General features: G+C 37.4%; 1 long non-coding RNA gene across 1 annotated transcript; it reads right to left on the bottom strand.

Moving 5' to 3' along the window:
* Positions 1-2,142: 2,142 nt before the first annotated feature.
* Positions 2,143-20,380, bottom strand: LOC145127893 (uncharacterized). The gene is made up of 3 exons (XR_013716511.1): positions 20,034-20,380; positions 19,471-19,593; positions 2,143-2,336 (listed from the first exon to the last, which is right to left on the bottom strand). It is a non-coding gene; the product is annotated as an uncharacterized LOC145127893 (long non-coding RNA).
* Between the last annotated feature and the right edge of the window lie 633 nt (positions 20,381-21,013).

Here is a 21,013-nt window from a genome sequence, read left to right as displayed (position 1 = left end):
TTTACATGTGAATGACATGTGATTCACATATGAATGACATGTGATTCACATATGAATGACATGTGATTCACATATTAATCATATTTGATTCACATGTGATTTCCATGTGAATCAAATTTGATTAATATGTGAATCAAATGTGATTCCTCTATGAATCATATGTGATTTACATGTGAATCACATGTGATTTACATGTGATTCACATATAAATCACATGTGATTCATATGAAAATCAAATGTAATTCACATATGATGTCATATGTAAATGTGATTCATATGTGAATCGCATGTGATTCATATGTGAATCGCATGTGATTCATATGGGAATCGCATATGATTCATATGTTAATCACATGTAAATCACATATGTATTTTTGTGAGTGTTTTTGCATCAATCAATTTTTTTTTAATTTCTTGTAGATTTGGAAGAAATTGTGGTAAATATTGAAGAGGTGAAAATGATAAATTGAAGAAAATATGGAAATTTTGACACGAAGACATGAAAATGCTTTGAAATTTTGTAGGATTTTTTTTGTTTTTTATATTTTATTTTGTATCAAATAAAATTCTTATTCTATTCAGTTTATAGATTAGAGTATAAAATGAGTTTTCTTATGATTTCCTTACAAATATTATAATATATGAAATATGTTTATATGCATTTGTAAATATGCATATATGTACCTAAAATGTTGATTTTTTCGTTAAAAATTATAATATTTTTTAAATATTTTAGTTTTTTTTAATTTTATTGATTTTTAAATGCTTTTAAAAAAATTGCAGTTTTTTTTAAATATTTTTTTTTCTATATTTTTTTTCAAAAATTCATGTTTCATGTTTTCTATAAAAAATTTAAAAATCTGCACTTTTTAAAAAAAAAATCGAAAAATACTATTTTTAAAAATATCCGAAAATTTGATTTATTATGTAAATTTTTAGACATTTCTATTAATATTTTAATAACACAAAAAATTAAACATTAAATGAGATTGGTAAGATGACGATCATGCCCTTAATGAATTAATTTTGATTCAACGCTCCATTTTTAGTTCTCGGGTTCTCGGGAAACTATGAGTTCTCAACCGATCTCATATATATATATATATATATATATATATATATATATATATATATATATATATATATATATATATATATATATATATATATGGAAAGGGTAATTTGGTATTTTTATATGAAGCAAGGACCAACAGTGTAATTTTTACAAACATAGGGATGTAACCTATCAAATTTTAAACTTAGAGACCAAAACTAAAAATTCGACAAACCAAAGGGACCATTTCTGTAATTTACTCTTGATGATATATCTATTGCTAAAATTAACACCTAAGTGAGTCGTCAATTTATGAAAGAGAGATTTGCTAGAATGTATTTGCAACAATACGTTTAGAAGATTCTTTCTAAAATATGAAAAGTGGTTGTAACTTGTAAGATGACATTATTGACAAATAACCCAAAAAAAATGACCCATTTATTTTGTCACCTCAAATAATCTTTTAGTTTGGATGAATTTGAATCTGGATTCAAACGTTGGCTAGCAAACGGGTACAAGGATTTTGTTGGTAGTGTTGTAATGGATTTGTATGCTTCAACGTCTTTTGACACAATTCACATCCCAACCCAACTCACATACTACCATTACGACCCAAAAAGGTCATATAGTAAAATTTCTTAACCTTATTGCATGTAACAATCTAAACAACAAAAACTAAAAGGAAAAGAAAACATAATGGTAGATTATAATATAAATGCAAAATCTATAAATAAACATGAATCCATAATCAGTATTACAAAATACAAAAACCGCAGAAATACACTCAAAACCTCATACACAAAAAGTACTCGAGAAAAATACTCTATTGACAGACACTACGAATGAGAGTCAATCTCAACCATGAATATTAAAAGCTTCCCAAACTGAATTGATTTGCATCTATTCAGCATCATCTTCAAGAACTGAGCACATCTACATTTTACAATTTATTTGACCAAACATACAAAGATACGAAACCAATTTAATTGATACCAAGTTTATGAATTATGATTGGCAAATGGCAAATGTTAAGAAATAATTATATTTCTCAATAATAAACTTGGAAAGCATTGTCATATTCTATCAAAAGTAAAATATGTTGGTACGTCACAAAAGAATTATGAGAAAAACATCAGTCAACACAATCAAGATAGCCATCATCCAACCACTTAACCAACACAAGCAATCCTTTCTTTCAACTCAAAGTCCTTGCACGGAAGACTTCCAAACAACCAAAACTGATGATCTTGCCAATGAAACAAAGTATCTTGAATGAATTTTCCTAAGAAAATCGCATTTAAAACAAAATATTTAGTAACTCGAGTTACGCAGCCAAACAACATACTGATTTTCACGAAAAACAATAATAAGTTATAATTCTTTTATTATACCAAAACACAATACTATACTTCAATAGAATACCCAAAACTGATGATTATATTTTTCCTTTATCTTTTTTTTAAAAAAAAGTCTAGAATTAAACAAGAATAGCAAATTCTACAATCAAACAATCGTCAACACAAATAATAATAATAATAATAATAACAACACGCATAACACGTTCTCCCTGAGAAATTAACAAAAAATTATAAGATCTTACTACGAAGTCCAAAACTTTTTGAACAAAAATATATTTTTTAAAACACTAAATAGAGCTTGATTACATCACCAAAACTAAACAGTTTTAATGAGCACCAATGCAAGACTTCAGCCAAAAAAAAACCTCAGGAACGAACTTCACAATCCCAATAATGGGTAAAAATGAATCCAACATATAACCTCCTAACATAAGTTGAAATAACTAACAAAACAAACAATTTGTTTTAAACCAAGTTCAAACAACCCAAGGACAAGTTCACACAACAATGGACCATTAGATTTTTGATTTAATAGCAAAAACATAAAACTCTTCAACCAAAAACCATAACCCTAACAAAGCTATAAAGCCACTTTGAGAAGAATAGAGGACGACAACAATCTCACAACCAAAAGAAAACAAGGCCACACATTCCTTAACAATGTTCAGGAATAAAACATTTACCGTCTCAGAAATAGAACTCGAATATCACAAAATAATAAAACAATTAACAGATCATCTTATCACTTATTAGAATTCAATACAAAACACCCAAAGAAAACCGATGATTTTCATGAAACAAATGTTCTTTCTAGACTTCGGTAACAAATCTGTGAATCATCGATATCTTGTAAAAAAAATTAATAATAATGATTGAAAACATATACATTTACCCTTCTGTCATATAAAAGTTGATGGTATTACCAATATTTAGGTTGTTCTCAACAACAAATTTGCTCCATTCTCCACTCAAAAGCTAGTACCGGAACCACACTCACAGTGTTGATAACGAAAATCTCAAACCCTTTCATTTTGTCTTCAAATCTCAAAACAGTTGCACAACTCAATTCACTTAAATGCTTTGTGACAACTTTTAGGTATTAATAGTTTGACAAAGGCATCGGTGTGGGTTAGCTTTTTTACGAACATAAGGGTTTGATTTCTAAGAGATCATGCTATTTAAGGAATAAAACCAGAGAATAAAATCGCAACTGATACACATGCCCTATAAGTTAGAGACACTAACTCCACTAATTTGCTCAATGTTTTGGACATGTTCGCTTTTCTCTTTTAGATTAGACATGACTCTTAGAAATCAAACCCTTATGTTCAAAAAAAGCTAACCTGCACCGGTGCTTGCAAAAAAGAAACAAAATTGTAGTTCGTATTTTGCTATCTTTCAAAAAACAAAAGACCTAAACATAGACCTCAAAGAAAAACCACACAAAATTAAATTTATATATGAATTAAAACATGTTATCACATTCCTGCTGAATTAACATAAATCACAGACAAAAAAACACTCACAAATATAAAGTGAGACCGATCTCAACATAGAAATCAAGAAAACAAATCTAGTCTAACCTAAAATTAGGTCCAACCACAAAAAAAAGGTTTAAAAATGAACACATTTTAACAGAGAACAACTCATGATCAGGTTCAATCAAAGTTATATTATGAACCACAAACTCCAACGTAAAGGCTCACACACTCTCTAATAAGAACAAAGAAGAAAAAACAAGTAACCCCTGTTGGGGTTGAAACACACTTTTATTCAGAACTAGAACAAAAGAGAAGAGCTTACACGCTCAATATTACAAGAAAAAGAAACAACCCTCTAATACTCACTCTAAGTATTACACACTACACTCTCTGTTTTGTGGTACCTTACAACTGAGATTACAACATCTATTTATACTAAAGCTAGCCACTATAAGTACTGTGGCAATTTATTGTGTTCATCGTATGAAATAAAGAAGCTGCCATTTCTAGTTGTTATTGTCAACAAAGGAGGGTGGTGCATCTACTCATGGCAGGTTCACACACAAGTCAGGTTTACACTCACATTCTCCCCCTTAAACCGAACTTGGATCGAGATTCGTCACTCCGATCGTGTTTCGCATTTCACTATGTTTCACGTATGCTAAAGCCTTTGTAAAGATGTCCGCCCGTTGATCCTTCGAGTTGACATATTCCACTATAATTTGCCCACGTTCAACACATTCCCGTATGAAGTGATAACGAATGTCAATGTGTTTGCTTCGACCATGAAACACATGATTTTTCATCAATGCGATTGCTGACTTGTTATCGACATATAAGGTGATAGGCATGATATGATGTCCCGTGAGCTCCTTCACGAGATTAGCAAGCCAAATGGCTTGACATGCTGCTGTTGTAGCTGCCATGAACTCGGCTTCACACGTGGACAGAGCAACAGTCTTTTGCTTTTGGGATTGCCAAGTTATCACATTCCTTCCTAGATAGAAAATCATTCCACTTGTGCTCTTGCTATCAACAGGGTCACCTCCAAGATCACTATCGGTAAAACCAACCAAATCTTCAATTTCACGACCTCTTACATAGGTGAGTCCATAGTCAACGGTTCCTTTTACGTATCGTAAGATGTGTTTCATAACTTGGAAATGCAAAGTGGTTGGTTCCTCCATGAAACGACTTGCAATTCCAACCGAAAATGACAAGTCCGGTCGAGTGTGAGTCAAGTACCTTAAACAACCTACCACTCTCCTATATTTAGTTGGATCAACTTTTTCACCATCTTCATCCTTCTTAACCTTCAACTTAGGTTCCATTGGTGACGTTGTCGGATTGCAATCTAACAACCCAAATTGCTCTAAAATCTTCTTTGCATAAGCCGTTTGTCGCAAAGATATTCCCCACTTCTTTTGCGAAACTTCGATTCCAAGGTAGTAAGAAAGTAATCCCAAGTCACTCATGTCGAATTCTTTCTTCATTTGTTCTTTGAATTCGACAACGTCGTTAGTGTTCGACCCGGTAATGATCAAGTCATCAACATAGACACCAACAATAAGAATTGTGTCTTTTAAGTTCCTTTTGTAAACAGCTGGGTCTTGTGAACTTTTTGTAAAACCAAGCCTTTTTAAGCTTTTATCCAAACGAATGTTCCAAGCTCGAGGAGCTTGTCGTAGACCATAAAGAGCTTTATAAAGCTTGAACACCTTGTGAATGTTTGCTCTATCAACATATCCTTCTGGTTGGGTGACATAAACTTCCTCTTTGAGATCTCCATTGAGAAAAAGCCGACTTGACATCGAGATGGTGGACAACCCACCCACGTTGAGCTGCTAAGGCAAGGATGAGCCTTACGGTGTCAATTCGTGCTACCGGTGCAAAAACTTCATCAAAGTCGACTCCTTCCTTTTGTACAAATCCTTTTGCTACAAGTCGAGCTTTATGCGTCACCACTTTTCCCAAGTTGTCTTTCTTCACTTTAAACACCAATTTCAAACCGATTGCTTTGTGTCCGGGTGGCAAATCGGTAAGTTGCCATGTCTTGTTCTTCTCGATTGCATCCAACTCTATTTGCATAGCCTCCTGACATGCTTTAGAGGTTACTGCCTCTTTAAAATTCAAGGGTTGATCCGTTGCAATAATCAACAATTCTCTGGGTTCAAGGAACACATTTTCGGTTTCAGAATAAATATCGGTTAACGGTCGTAATCCCCTTGGCCCAATCTCACTAGAAGGGCTTTCCATATGGGGCGAGGTTGAAGAAAACGGGGCTGAGACAGGAGTTTGTGGAGCTGGTTCAGGCTCGTCAAATTCAGCATATGGTTGTCCAACTTGGATAACATCGATTCCTGGACTGTCTGGTTGTTCCGGGTTGATTTCGGGGTCATTTTTAGGTGTTTCGAGGTGTATTTGGGGTTGTGGTTCAATTATGGTAAAGGTCTTAGGAGTCGTCATCTCTTCTTCTTTGTTTTTGTACCAATTCCATTCTTCTTTTTCGTCAAAAACAGCATCGCGACTAACTCGCAACTTTCAGTCTTGCGGATCAAACAAACGGTTGCCTTTAGTTCCATCTTCCACACCTAAATACACCATCTTCTTACTTCGATCATCAAGCTTCTTCAAGTGACCACCTACAAGTTTAGCAAAAGCAACACAACCAAAAACTTTTAGATGTTCAAGGTTGGGCTTTTTGCCAAACTATGTTTCATAGGGCGTCTTGTCGGGAAGTGCTTTTGTTGGCAGGCGGTTGAGAAGATAAACTGCATGTCTAACCGCTTCTCCCCAAAACTCTCCCGGAACATTTCTTCCTTTGAGTAGACTTCTTGCCATGTCCATAACGGTCCGATTTCGCCTTTCTACAACTCCGTTCTGTTGAGGCGAATATGGTGTCGTAAGATGCCTTTGAATACCATTTTCTTCACAAAATAATGAGAATTCTTTTGAAGTGAACTCTCCCCCTCGATCCGTTCGAAGTGTCTTCATTTGATAACCCGAATTCTTTTCAACCATCAACTTGAACCGTTTGAAAGCGCTCAAGGCTTGAGACTTCTCCGATAGCATGTAAGCCCACATCCACCGGCTAAAATCGTCTACTAAAAGGAGAAAATATTTACTCCCTCCAACAGACGTAGATGTGATCGGACCACATAAGTCCGCATGAACAAGTTGTAGAGGTTTTTGAGCCCGAAAAACTGCATGATCCGGGAAAGGAATTCAGGTTTGTTTGGAAAGAACGCACCCTTCACATATTTGGTTTGGGTGCTCAATCTTTGGGACTCCGGTTGCCATATTCTTTTCGGACAACTTCTTTAAGGCGAGAAAGTTAACATGACCGAGTCTAGAATGCCATATCCAAGTTGGTTCGTCTTTTGTTGCTAAAAGACAAGTCGGTCTACCGATCCTTAAAGGAGTTTTATATAACCGGTTTGGGGATCGTTTAACTCTCAAAAGTAGAGTTTTGTTTCTGTCAAACAATGTCAGATCCGACCCATCCATTATGACCCGACTCCCTTCCTCTGTCATTTGTCCAAGACTAATAATATTGTTTTTTAGACTTGGAATGAAATATACCTCATTAAGGAGTCTTTGGTCGCCATTTTTGCTATCGAATAAAATCGACCCTTTTCCCAAAATAGCGATGGTTGAACCATCCCCAAATTTCACGTGACCCGTAACGTGCTCATCTAGTTCGTGAAACTTTGAGGGGTCTCCGGTCATATGATTGCTAGCACCGTTGTCGAGATACCATACCTCGGACTCGACTCGACTTTCTCCCGATGCAAGAAGATTAACACAAATCTTCTCTCTTAGAGACACCTTTTTGTGTGCATATTCTTGTGAGGTTGCCATCATTAAAATAGGCTCTTCTTAGTTGGCTTGAGTGAGGTTCGCCTCCTCACCTCGATTCTTGTTTGGACACTCCGAAGCATAATGACCAAATTGTTCACAAGTAAAACATTTGATTTTACTTTTATCCTTTCGAGAAGGATTATGGTCATTCCGATTTGTATTGTACTCGCGACCACCTCCTTGGCCACGTCCACGACCTCGGCCTCGTCCCCGGCCTCGGTTACCATGCCCTCCTCGTCCTCTTGAAATGTTTGACGAGTTTCTCTCGCCAGTTTGCTTCGAACGAGATGCCCACTCAGCATGTGTAAGCAATAAAGAAGGTCCTCCTTCTTTTTCTCCATAACTTCGAAGTCTCTCTTCATGGGTCTTAAGACGACCTACAACTTCTTCCACCGTCATATGTGACAACCCGAAACTTTTTCCGTTATCCTTACCCAGTTTTCGTTAATAAAACTTGGGTTTTATTTAATTCCGTCAAATTCCTTAGTTTGGGAAGGACTTCACGTTTTAAATAAATCAATTCGGATTTATTTCCGTTCACGTTAGTATTATTTTTGGACTAACGGAATATTGTAAGCTCAGTTCAATCGAGTTTTGGATTCAAAAACGAGGTTTTCTAAGTTAAAGCATAGCATCCGGGCCAAACAACCCTTCGAGAGGAGTTTACGGCCGCAAACTCTGTTTACGATCGTAAACCCTGTTCACGGCCGTAAACCCTCCAACCCACCCCTTGGCCGTAAACTCACCCCTATATAAGGGATGAGTGGCCTTCATTTCTCACTTTACACACTCCAGAAGCTTTCTCTCTCTCTCTCTCTCTCTCTCTCTCTCTCTTTCTCTCTCTCTACAAACTTCGAATTTGCTCAAGGATCCTCAAGAATGTAAGTGATTCTTCACTTTGATTGTGTTTCTATCCTTATTTTTAGTGATGAATCCATGTCTCATCACCTAAATTTCATCATTTTCTAGATTTTCTCTCTCACCAAGAACACCAAGAACACACAATAGTTCTTGGTGGCTAAAAACCTCATTCCAAGCTTCTTAACAGTAAGTAACTACCATCTGTACTTGTTATCTACTAGAAACCATCGATTTTCGCCTAAAAATCGACCTGAAACGCATGAACTGAGTGTTTACGGCCGTACACCCTTCAATGGCCGTAAACTCCATTTTTGGTCGATTATTGACCTTTAAAATCTTCCTTGAGCTGGGCACGAGGCTTAGAACACTTCCAGAAGGCTAGAAAGGACCTTGAAACAGCGAAAATCGCACTTTTCGCCAAGTGTTTACGGCCGTAAACCCATGGGCCGTAAACCCATGGACCGTAAACCCATGGACCGCAAACACTTGGGCCGTAAACATATGGGCCGTAAACCCTATTGGGCCGCAAACCCTTGACCGTACACTCCTTTTACGACCGCAAACTCCGCATTTTCAAATCACATGTGATTCTAACACTTAGTTTTAAGTGTTTCCTAGTCCCTAAGATGGTTCCTTCCATAACTAATAGTGTTAAGCTCTCACCTAATGCATATATGTACTTTTACATGCTAAATACGATCCGTTTGTGCCCGAGGCTTTATTTGACACTCAGCAATTCCTAGCAACTTACACTCGAATCCCACGTCAAACAGTGAGTTCATACCCCTACGCTTTTTCCGAGTTTTTCATGTTTTCAGGGGGGGGGGGGAATACAAGCAAAAGTACAAGGAAACTTGTGCTCAAAGTATATTATTTATTTAAAATAATTATATGTTCTGTATGCTTTTAACACAGAAAACAGTTTTACCAAACGATTAAGAAATCAACTCATTGAAACAGTTTTCAAAACTAAAGCAATGAACTTGTGAATCTTATCATAAAATGTGGTATTTTATAAAGGATTTATACAAAACATAAACAGGATTTTCGGTATTATTACATGCAAATTGTTAGTCTAAAGTTGGAGACACGTCCTTGGTAACACTCCCCCGTATTCGAGAGTGTAGGACTACCACTTGTAACCAGAATCTCTTGTAGGGAGAGCGTGACTGTTGTGTATAGATCTATACGGGACTGACTATCCCGCACCTCGCTGCTAGCTACAGTGGAATCGTCAGGTCAAGGGTGACAAAAGTCATAAACAGATATTGGCCCCGTTACGTGCCATAATCAAGTCTAAGTACGGTTATGACACTCACAACCTAGATAACGAAATTTACTTTTGTAATAATGAAACAAGTGAACTAACCTCAAAGTAATAACCGATTTGATTACTAGAGGGTATTAGTAATACCCTTAGGATTTAGTTCACTACTTATTTATTAGTTTTATTTATGTAATAAGGCTAATACATCTCATATGGAGCGAACAGGGTTTTTCAAGGAAACTACATCTAACGATACAAGTATGGTAGATACTTGTACACCTTAGACAAGAACAGATAACCAACTATCAACTTATAAGGAAAATATAGGATTTTCCTGGGATAACTCAACCTTACATAAACGGACTGTTTAACATACAACTATTGGATAATCAAACATCTTTCATAAGAAAATATAGGATTTTCTTGGGAAACACTTTTCAAATGATAAAAGAAACATTTCTTTTACCAGAACTAAACGCTTATGAACTCACCAGCTTTATGATGATATTTTAAAACTGCTTGTATTCTCAGGGCAACAATAGACAGGTACTTCCAGGAGTTCGGAGAAGTTGGAGTGTTAGAGTCACGTCTTTACTATTGTACTTTTGCTATGAACAAAACTATGTAATAAACAATGTAAACCTTTTTCACATATGTATTCAATGTCTGGTTGTGTTTACTATGCTTGCTATGATACAATTGTTGTGATACTACGCATGACGTCCTCCGCCCCCGGACGTTTCCGCCGTCCGTTCCGACGGTTCGGGGGTGTGACAGATTGGTATCAGAGCTATTGTTTATAGTGAACTAAGTATACCGAACCTTACATGGTATACAACTATAAACACAAAGGTGCCGAAGTGCTCTGAACTAAAAGTATACTTTTAAAATATAAGTATTTTTACAAAAAGAATACAAGTATACCCGAGTACTAGAATTCGTGTCATAGGTAGAACAAAACAAAAGTATTTGGATGTTGGGACGCTGCGGTTAAACCTGGGCAGTTATGTAATCATGTCTAGGGTCAATATAGCCTGATCAACTATATTCATTCGAGACATGGCCAACATGTGCTTGGGAGTGACTGTAGTGTTACAACAAGCCTAAAACTTACCTAAATACAAGAAGAGTTCTAGAACCGAACATAATGATTAAAATACTATAGGAGTATTTTAGGATGCAAAAACGACCGAACCAGAAACTTACCCAGGAGAATCAATCATGTAACTATAATACATTGGAAGTATTATAGATTCGCTGCCTATTAACTATCCCTTTACCATCACCTCGCGTAGATAGCATGACTGGGTTCCATCTCCCTGGCGACCCGTACTTCCTCAACCAAGGAGATGGCGGAGGGATCGAGCTAGAGTCAGAAGGAAACCATGAAATTCCTTTGGACGATGACTTTGCCGAACCATTTCCTGAAGAGGCTGACTCGGAACCCGAAGTCGAGAACCTACCTCAAGTGACCCCAATACCAAATCCTAACCCTCAAGTTGGATTCCAAGGTCCAACTCCTATGTGGGTCGGGAGTTTGAATAGGTGGAGCCACGAGCAAGACCAACCCCTCCCATATGACGGAAACTGCAACTTCTACAATTTGAACGAAGGAATCCCCACGGACAGGGCCCTTCCAATCCTGATACGCCGAGTGGCTCGCAATGAGGAACTGGGTGTGGCAACCCTTCAGCGAACTATGGAGCTCGAAGCGGATTCGAACGCCAACACGGACCGCATTCGTCGCCTCGAGAATTCTCATGCGAGAGCTGCAAGGAACAATGAAGCTCTCTAGCGGGAGTTAGCTACAACCCGAGCCGAAGTCATAGAGCTCCGAGCACGCCAGTCAGAATACGGGAGACGCCTGCTTGGTGTGGAACACCAGCTGGCCGAATTAAGGTTTCGCTCGAGGAGTACCCGTCGCTGATAGGAGAATGCTCTACTCGTTCTTCCTTTTTGACCTAAGGAATGACTTTCATGTCTATATTCTAAGTAGATCTTCCCTGTAAACATCTCTGTCCTTCATGTTGCTAAGATTCTTTCCCTGTTGGAGTAACTTAGGTCTATTTTAGGTCAAGAGTTCCGAAATATGTGTAATCTCAGTTTCGGTCATGATGGCAACAACCATATTTCAGTTAGAGATGATCTTTGTCAAAAGTATACCTTAGATCGATAGCATGAAAACTAAGCAACCTTATCAAGGTCCTATCATTGTTTTGTCTTCAAAACACGTATCATAGGATGTACTTAGACGATCATTCCTTTTCCCCATCAATTTCATATCAGTTTTCATGAAAAACTTCGATGTCCTAGTCAGCATGGGATGGTTGAGCCCCAAATTGTGCTGATATTATTTGCTTCGAGGAAGTAATTCGTCTCAATCTTTCCCTCTAACGAGATCCTTCCTGGTTATAGTGATAAAAATTTGTTCAAACCTTCGTATCATTTCCTACGCCAAGGCCCAAAAGTATCTGCAAAAGGGGTGTCATGCATTCCTGGCTCATGTGGTTGATGAGGCACAAAAAGTTAAAGACCTCGAGAGCATCCCCGAAGTCTTCAACCTTCCTGATAACTTCCCCAAAGATATTCCAGGGATTTCTTCCGAGTGTCAAGTTGAATCTCGTATCGACTTGATCCCCGGAACAACCCTTATAGCTAAATCTCCATATCGTCTAGAGCCGACGAAAATGTAAAAGTTATCCAGCCAACGCAATGATCTGAACAACAAGGAGTTAGTAAGTTTATTGTATGTGAACTTTATTGCGTTCAAATCATTTTCTATTCTTACTAGGACCATATCATGGGGATGTGGGTCGAATCAATGAGAGTCAGATAGCAAAAGCGGGAAATCTTAATGCATAGATAAACATTTAGGATACATCCAGAGACAACCATTGTGGCTCACAAACTTCTTCTCTTGACATATAGCAGATCATGCCTCCGAAGAAACATAACCAACCCACCAATAAGGCACCAGCCCTCCAGATGGACTCGGTCACGTTTCAAGCTGCTGTCACAGCAGGCGTAGCAGCCGCCTTAGCTGTTCTTAACACTAACAACCTAAATGGGAATGGGAACGACTTCCACTCCTCAAGCTGTAACAGCACACCAGGAAATCAACAATGGCTTGTCCAAGAGAACATTCCAACTCCCAAACCTAAGAGCGCGAAACGGAAATTTTGGTCCGAGAGGAAGAACAAGTCGTCTCAGAAACTTGCCAAGAAACGACAACTCGAGATAACTTCTACAACCACCACATCCGCCCAACCAATGCCAACGCCAGCGCGGCAATATGCTGGAAAACTTCCATATTGCGAGATATGCAACTTCCACCACGTAGGAAAGTGCCGCGAACTTCGATGTGAGAACTGCAATAGGCAAGGACACACCACGCGATGCTGCAGGGCACCTGCACAGCCAAACACCTCGATTCCTGGCATACAGATGGGCCAGGTTTGCTACAATTGTGGTGAACCCGGACATTACAGAAGAAATTGTTTAAGGATTAAGGATGGTCAGGAAGCTCGCTTCACGAAGACCCCGACACAACACATCATTTCCACTCCCGATACTAACGTAGTTCAAGTGTGCGGTACATGTGGAGAAATGGGACATCTCAAAAGAGACTGCCCCACAGAGAAGAACAGCGAGGGAGCAGGAGGAGTCTAACCTCAGGGAATGAGGAAACATCAAAGAACCCTGCTATGTTTTGGTATGTTTTCGCAAACCCCAATAATTGCTCATAATCGTGATTACTTCCTCGTCCAAATTGAATCACGATGTTCTTATAAGATTTAAAGCTCTAATGAGTAAATTATGATAGCTTAGTGAATATGTTAGGTTCAGTTGTAGTTATACCTGGCTTGTGTACACCAAACAATCATAGAGAGATCTAGTAAGAACCATTACATGAAAGTTCATAGCTTCAAAACATCAGAACCCTCGTGTTGGTAGTACCTGTTAACTGCGAGTCAAACACAGAAATCACCATAGACATTCACCCAGGGGCATCAATGTTCTAACAAAGCGATCCTTCCAACTTAACGTGCAATTCTACGACGTCATCCTGTTTAGTCCGACTGAGTCTATGTTATACCAAACCCTGTTGTCTTAAATCATTTGATCGCAAAAACTCTCGTCGCTCGTAACAGCAAACTAGATGCGAAGTTCGAAAATTCATCTGTCTTCGAAAATCTGAGGGTATCCATACGAAGAGTATGAATCAGAACCAGCGGGTACAATAGTGAAGATCCGCTGAAACATCTGGCGAAAGCCCGAATACAAGAAGGAGAGACTCACCTGTGTCTACCTTCAAGAAGTAATCCGTTTTCATGGTATACCTGAAATCATTACCTCCGACCGGGTTAGCTAGTTTACTTAGAGAACTTAGCAACATACATCCCATCTTTCACGTGTCGAACCTAGATAAGTGTCTGTCCGATGAGACACTTGCGATTCCCCTCGACAATATCGATTTAAACGAGAGTCTACACTTCGTGTAGGAATCATTTGAACTCATGGACCAGAAAGTTCAAGCGCACGAAACGAACGTCGTATCCGGATAGTGAAGGTTCACTGGGATACCAAACGAGAACCTGAATTCACTTGGGAGCGCGAAGATCAGATGAAACTGAAGTATTCGCATCTCTTTCCTAATCCATGATTTGTATTCTATGTTCGAATTTCGGGACAAAATTCCCTCTAACGGGGGGATGATGTGACAACCCGAAACTTTTTCCGTTATCCTTACCCAGTTTCCGTTAATAAAACTTGGGTTTTATTTAATTCCGTCAAATTCCTTAGTTTGGGAAGGACTTCACGTTTTAAATAAATCAATTCGGATTTATTTCCGTTCACGTTAGTATTATTTTTGGACTAACGGAATATTCTAAGCTCAGTTCAATCGAGTTTTGGATTCAAAAACGAGGTTTTCTAAGTCAAAGCATAGCATCCGGGCCAAACAACCCTTCGAGAGGAGTTTACGGCCGCAAACTCAGTTTACGACCGTAAACTCTGTTTACGACCATAAACCCTGTTCACGGCCGTAAACCCTCCACCCCACCCCTTGGCCGTAAACTCATCCCTATATAAGGGATGAGTGGCCTTCGTTTCTCACTTTACACACTCCAGAAGCTTTCTCTCTCTCTCTCTCTCTCTCTCTCTACAAACTTCGAATTTGCTCAAGGATCCTCAAGAATGTAAGTGATTTTTCACTTTGATTCTGTTTCTATCCTTATTTTTAGTGATGAATCCATGTCTCATCACCTAAATTTCATCATTTTCAAGATTTTCTCTCTCACCAAGAACACCAAGAACACATAATAGTTCTTGGTGGCTAAAAACCTCATTCCAAGCTTCTTAACAGTAAGTAACTACCATCTGTACTTGTTATCTACTAGAAACCATCGATTTTCGCCTAAAAATCGACCTGAAACGCATGAACTGAGTGTTTACGGTCGTACACCCTTCAATGGCCGTAAACTCCATTTTTGGTCGATTATTGACCTTTAAAATCTTCCTTGAGCTGGGCACGAGGCTTAGAACACTTCCAGAAGGCTAGAAAGGACCTTGAAACACCGAAAATCGCACTTTTCGCCAAGTGTTTACGGCCGTAAACCCATGGGCCGTAAACCCATGGACCGTAAACCCATGGGCCGTAAACCCATGGACAGCAAACACTTGGGCCGTAAACCCTATTGGGCCGCAAACCCTTGACCGTACACTCCTTTTACGACCGCAAACTCCGCATTTTCAAATCACATGTGATTCTAACACTTAGTTTTAAGTGTTTCCTAGTCCCTAAGATGGTTCCTTCCATAACTAATAGTGTTAAGCCCTCACTAATGCATATATGTACTTTTACATGCTAAATAGGATCCGTTTGTGCCCAAGGCTTTATTTGACACTCAGCAATTCCTAGCAACTTACACTCGAATCCCACGTCAAACAGTGAGTTCATACCCCTACGCTTTTTCCGAGTTTTTCATATTTTCAGGGGGGAATACAAGCAAAAGTACAAGGAAACTTGTGCTCAAAGTATATTATTTGTTTAAAATAATTATATGTTCTGTATGCTTTTAACATAGAAAACAGTTTTACCAAACGATTAAGAAATCAACTCATAGAAACAGTTTTCAAAACTAAAGCAATGAACTTGTGAATCTTATCATAAAATGTGGTACTTTATAAAGGATTTATACAAAACATAAACAGGATTTTCGGTATTATTACATGCAAATTGTTAGTCTAAAGTTGGAGACACGTCCTTGGTAACACTCCCCCGTATTCGAGAGTGTAGGACTACCACTTGTAACCAGAATCTCTTGTAGGGAGAGCGTGACTGTTGTGTATAGATCTATACGGGACTGACTATCCCGCACCTCACTGCTAGCTACAGTGGAACCGTCAGGTCAAGGGTGACAAAAGTCATAAAAAGATACTGGCCCCGTTACGTGCCATAATCAAGTCTAAATACGGTTATGACACTCACAACCTAGATAACGAAATTTACTTTTGTAATAATGAAACAAGTGAACTAACCTCAAAGTAATAACCGATTTGATTACTAGAGGGTATTAGTAATACCCTTAGGGTTTAGTTCATTACTTATTTATTAGTTTTATTTATGTAATAAGGCTAATACATCTCATATGGAGCGAACAGGGTTTTTCAAGGAAACTACATCTAACGATACAAGTATGGTAGATACTTGTACACCTTAGACAAGAACAGATAACCAACTATCAACTTATAAGGAAAATATAGGATTTTCTTGGGATAACTCAACCTTACATAAACGGACTGTTTAACATACAACTATTGGATAATCAAACATCTTTCATAAGAAAATATAGGATTTTCTTGGGAAACACTTTTCAAATGATCAAAGAAACATTTCTTTTACCAGAACTAAACGCTTATGAACTCACCAGCTTTATGCTAATATTTTAAAACTGCTTGTATTCTCAGGGCAACAATAGACAGGTACTTCCAGGAGTTCGAAGAAGTTGGAGTGTTAGAGTCACGTCTTTACTATTGTACTTTTGCTATGAACAAAACTATGTAATAAACAATGTAAACCTTTTTCACATATGTATTCAATGTCTGGTTGTGTTTACTATGCTTGCTATGATACAATTGTTGTGATACTACGCATGACGTCCTCCGCCCCCGGACGTTTCCGCCGTCCGTTCCGACGGTTCGGGTTGTGACATCATATTCTTCAAATCTCCGAATTGCTCGACAGATGTTACGATTTGTATAAATCGTATCGGTACGGCTCGCAGAAACTTCTTCACAACCGTAATTTCTTCAAACTTTTCACCTAGAGATCGAATACCGGTTACGATAGTATTCAATCTCATGGAAAAATCATCTACTGATTCACTGTCTTTCAGCAGGATCACCTCGAAGTCACTTCTCAAGGTTTGAGCTTTAGCCTCCTTGACCCGATCGGCTCCTATGTGCATCATCTTAAGCGTTTCCTATGCTTCTTTAGCTGTGTCCTTCTCAGCTAACATCAGAAGTACGTCCTCTGGAATTGCTTGATAAATAGCCGCAAGAGCCATCCGATCTTTATGTTCGTCCGTTTCTGCATTTTTAATTACATCCCGTACTCCTTGTGCTTGTAAATTCACTCGCATTTTTATGGCCCACACCGCGTAGTTCATCTTCGTGAGCATTGGATAGTGTAACGTAACGCTACCGTCTTTCCCAGTCCTTTGAAAACTTTCAACTTCGGCTTGAGAAGATGACGAGGTTGGTGTAGTCATTTTTTGCATATACTTAGGCATACACGAGTAAGTATTTTTTTTTTTTTTTTTGAAGTACGGGGACCAATATGAACTTTTCAGAAATTCAGTGGGCAAACAGAACTTTTACAAAAGTAAAACAGGGGCTAAATTGAAATTTTTTTGAAAAACAGGACCAAAATTGCAATTTTTCTAAAAAAACAGGGGCTAAATTGCATTTTCCGGAAGAACAGGGGCTAAACTGCAATTTCCAGAACTTTGGTCAGCTGCTGACGTCACTGCTACAGTGTCGCTACAGTAACAGATGACGTCACCCTTCTTCTCCGGCGAACCTGGTTTTTCCGGCGAGTTTCCGGCGACTTTTGACCAACTTTGACCGGTGATTTGGAAGCCTTCCGGTGGTCAAAAAATTCAAAAAAATATAGTTTCGGAATCCTCAGAACGAGACCTTTCCAACGGTGTACTCCGAAATTGTTTTTGAGACAAAAAAAATTCGACCAAAAAACAGAGAATGCTTCCCCCGGAGCTTAACCAAGCTCTGATACCACTTGTTGGGGTTGAAACACACTTTTATTCAGAACTAGAATAAAAGAGAAGAGCTTACACGCTCAATATTACAAGAAAAAGAAACAACCCTTTAATACTCACTCTAAGTATTACACACTACACTCTCTGTTTTGTGGTACCTTACAACTGAGATTACAACATCTATTTATACTAAAGCTAGCTAGCCACTATAAGTACTGTGGCAATTTATTGTGTTTATCGTATGAAATAAAGAAGCTGTCATTTCTAGTTGTTATTATCAACAAAGGAGGGTGGTGCAGCTAGTATGAAATAAAGAAGCTGTCATTTCTAGTTGTTATTATCAACAAAGGAGGGTGGTGCAGCTACTCATGGCAGGTTCACACACAAGTCAGGTTTACTACTCATGGCAGGTTCACACACAAGTCAGGTTTACACTCACAACCCCAGGTATTAGAAACAAGTGGTAAAAGGATACAATAAAATTTTGATTCCAACATTTCCCAATACACCACATGAGTTAAAGCACCTTAAAAGCAAATAAAGAAGTTTATTGGGTTACTATGAACTTGAAATTGATATTTGTATATATAAATTTTCCTTTTTTTTTTTAAATTTACTTAACCAAATAATAATGTGCAATTATTAAATCTATAAACATTTCTTAATGTCTAAACAATCATGCTTATTTTCCCAAAATATCTTTCAATAATAATTTGCAACCGTTAGTTATAAAGGACATAAAAAAAATTTAACTAGTAAAAGCAAACAACTTGTTTTTCAGAATACAAATAGTGATTTTCTTTATGTTCTATTTGAGAAGCATCAATTATCATTCTAATTTGAAACCCTTGCATTAACTTGTTTATCACCAAAAAATACGATAGATGCTAGTCTCAAAAACAAGTTTGACAATTAACCAAAAATCCAGTTTTAACAACAAAAATTAAAACCATATATTTCCTTTTTTTTTAAAAGTGATTATTATAGCAACCTAATAATAACAAGCTGATGGTTAAGAACAACAACAAATCTAACATGAAAAATAGTTAGTGCTAAAAGTAAAAAACGCATAAACAAAGAATAAAGACTTATGAAAGCAATTTATTGACACACAGTCACACACAAAACATTATGTAACAAAGTCTCCTTGACTAACAAGATATCTTAAAACCTCATAACCAAGAACACTACTGATAAAAAAGAAGACTATATATATAAAAGTGTGTTGTGATTAAAACAACATAAAATTCATATATTATGACCACATAAAAGGACAAGAGAAAAGAGAGAGAGAGTAGAAGAATCTTACTTGAGAACGTTGGGCAGCAACAGCACCATTTGGACCTCTAAAAACAATGGGCACATGCACATTAATTTGACCAGCAGACATGTAGTTTGACTTTGTTGAAGAGTTGATAATATGATCAATTGCCTGCAAAAGTTTATAGATTACAAGTTTGAATTCAACAGCCAAAAATATAAAAAGGGATCTAAATTGTAACATGCATGGAGAAGTTGAATGTCATCAACTCTATAACAGGCTTCAGACCATGATATGACCAATGCCTGTGAAACCAATTTAAAAAAAAAAAAAAAAAAAAAAAAAAAACATTGTTTGGGTTTAGTAGTACATAAAAAGGTTTGGTTGAAAGAAAACTGAAAGGACCCTTTCTGATGTAAATACTCCATCTTTCCCCTGATTTCAAAGTTCTGGTATGTATATATGTTATATAAAGAAACAAAACTAACTTTGCCTTATCGGAAAACTAAACAAACAAGGATACTCTTCTTAAAATCTTTTAAAAAAAAAAAAAAAAATCTAACCCAATTTCAAGTTTTAACTAAAGTTTCAAGGTTTAAGAGACTATAAACCTCCGAAAATTGTTCCAGACGCCGGAAAAAAAAATCTGACAGCTACTGGAAGAATAACCTCTCTCTCTCTCTCTCTCTCTCTCTCTCTCTCTCTCTCCCCGCCGGCACTCTGCCGTCTGCCGCTCCCTCTTGGGTGTCCTCTCAGCTGGCTGTCGCTCCCTCTCCGGCGTCCTCTATGTCGGAATAAACTACAAGAGTCGGGTTCTCTCTTTTTTTCTCGTTCTTTTTTTCAGTGAAGAAGTAGAAATTGTGAATATAATATAAGATTGTGAACAGGTAAAGGCAGACTAGAAGTATGATTTTTGCATTTTTTTGGTTTGTTTCAGGTCTATATTTTGATTTTTGCTCTACTCATACACCTTCTATTTGACAATTGTATTGACCAAAGTCAAACAACGTATAAATAAGCACAAACACATTTACGCCTAGCGCCTAGTTCCTGAGTTAAAAATTTATTTAAAAAAAAAAAGAAAAAAGTCAAGACAGAAAAGAAGATAAAAGAAAGGAAAAAAAATTTATGTTTCCGAGTTTGAGAGATTTGAAAGGAAAATTAATCATTATGTTCTTTCTTTCCAAATCTTCCCAAATCGGAAGAAAAGAAATCGGAAGAAAAGTGATCATTTCATTTCCTTTTTTTAATGAAACTCGTTAAAACCATTTTTTTTTGTCTCATTTCTATCAATTTCCTTTCTTTTTTTTTGTTAAGTTGAACTCGGAAACGTGGTGTTAAATTAAAAAAAAATTCAAAATTAAAAGAATGAGTGATTGTAGGACGTTTTGTTATATCCATTTAAATTTCGAATTACTTATGGTGCCACCCAAAATGGGGTCCATACAAAGGTCTGTCACTAGCAAACATATCATTTACCGAATTTTTCCAATTCCTAACCTTTATCAAGTCTACAAAATCATACATCATGGAATAAAAATTAGGAGCATAAGGGCAAAAAAGTATGATACCATATCAACTGATGACTTGT

This window comes from Lactuca virosa, chromosome 7 (genome assembly GCF_052849685.1).
Source record: "Lactuca virosa cultivar CGN04683 chromosome 7, Lactuca_virosa_CGN04683_v6, whole genome shotgun sequence".
Taxonomy (NCBI): Eukaryota; Viridiplantae; Streptophyta; class Magnoliopsida; order Asterales; family Asteraceae; genus Lactuca; species Lactuca virosa.
This window is presented reverse-complemented; position numbering and strand designations above follow the sequence as displayed.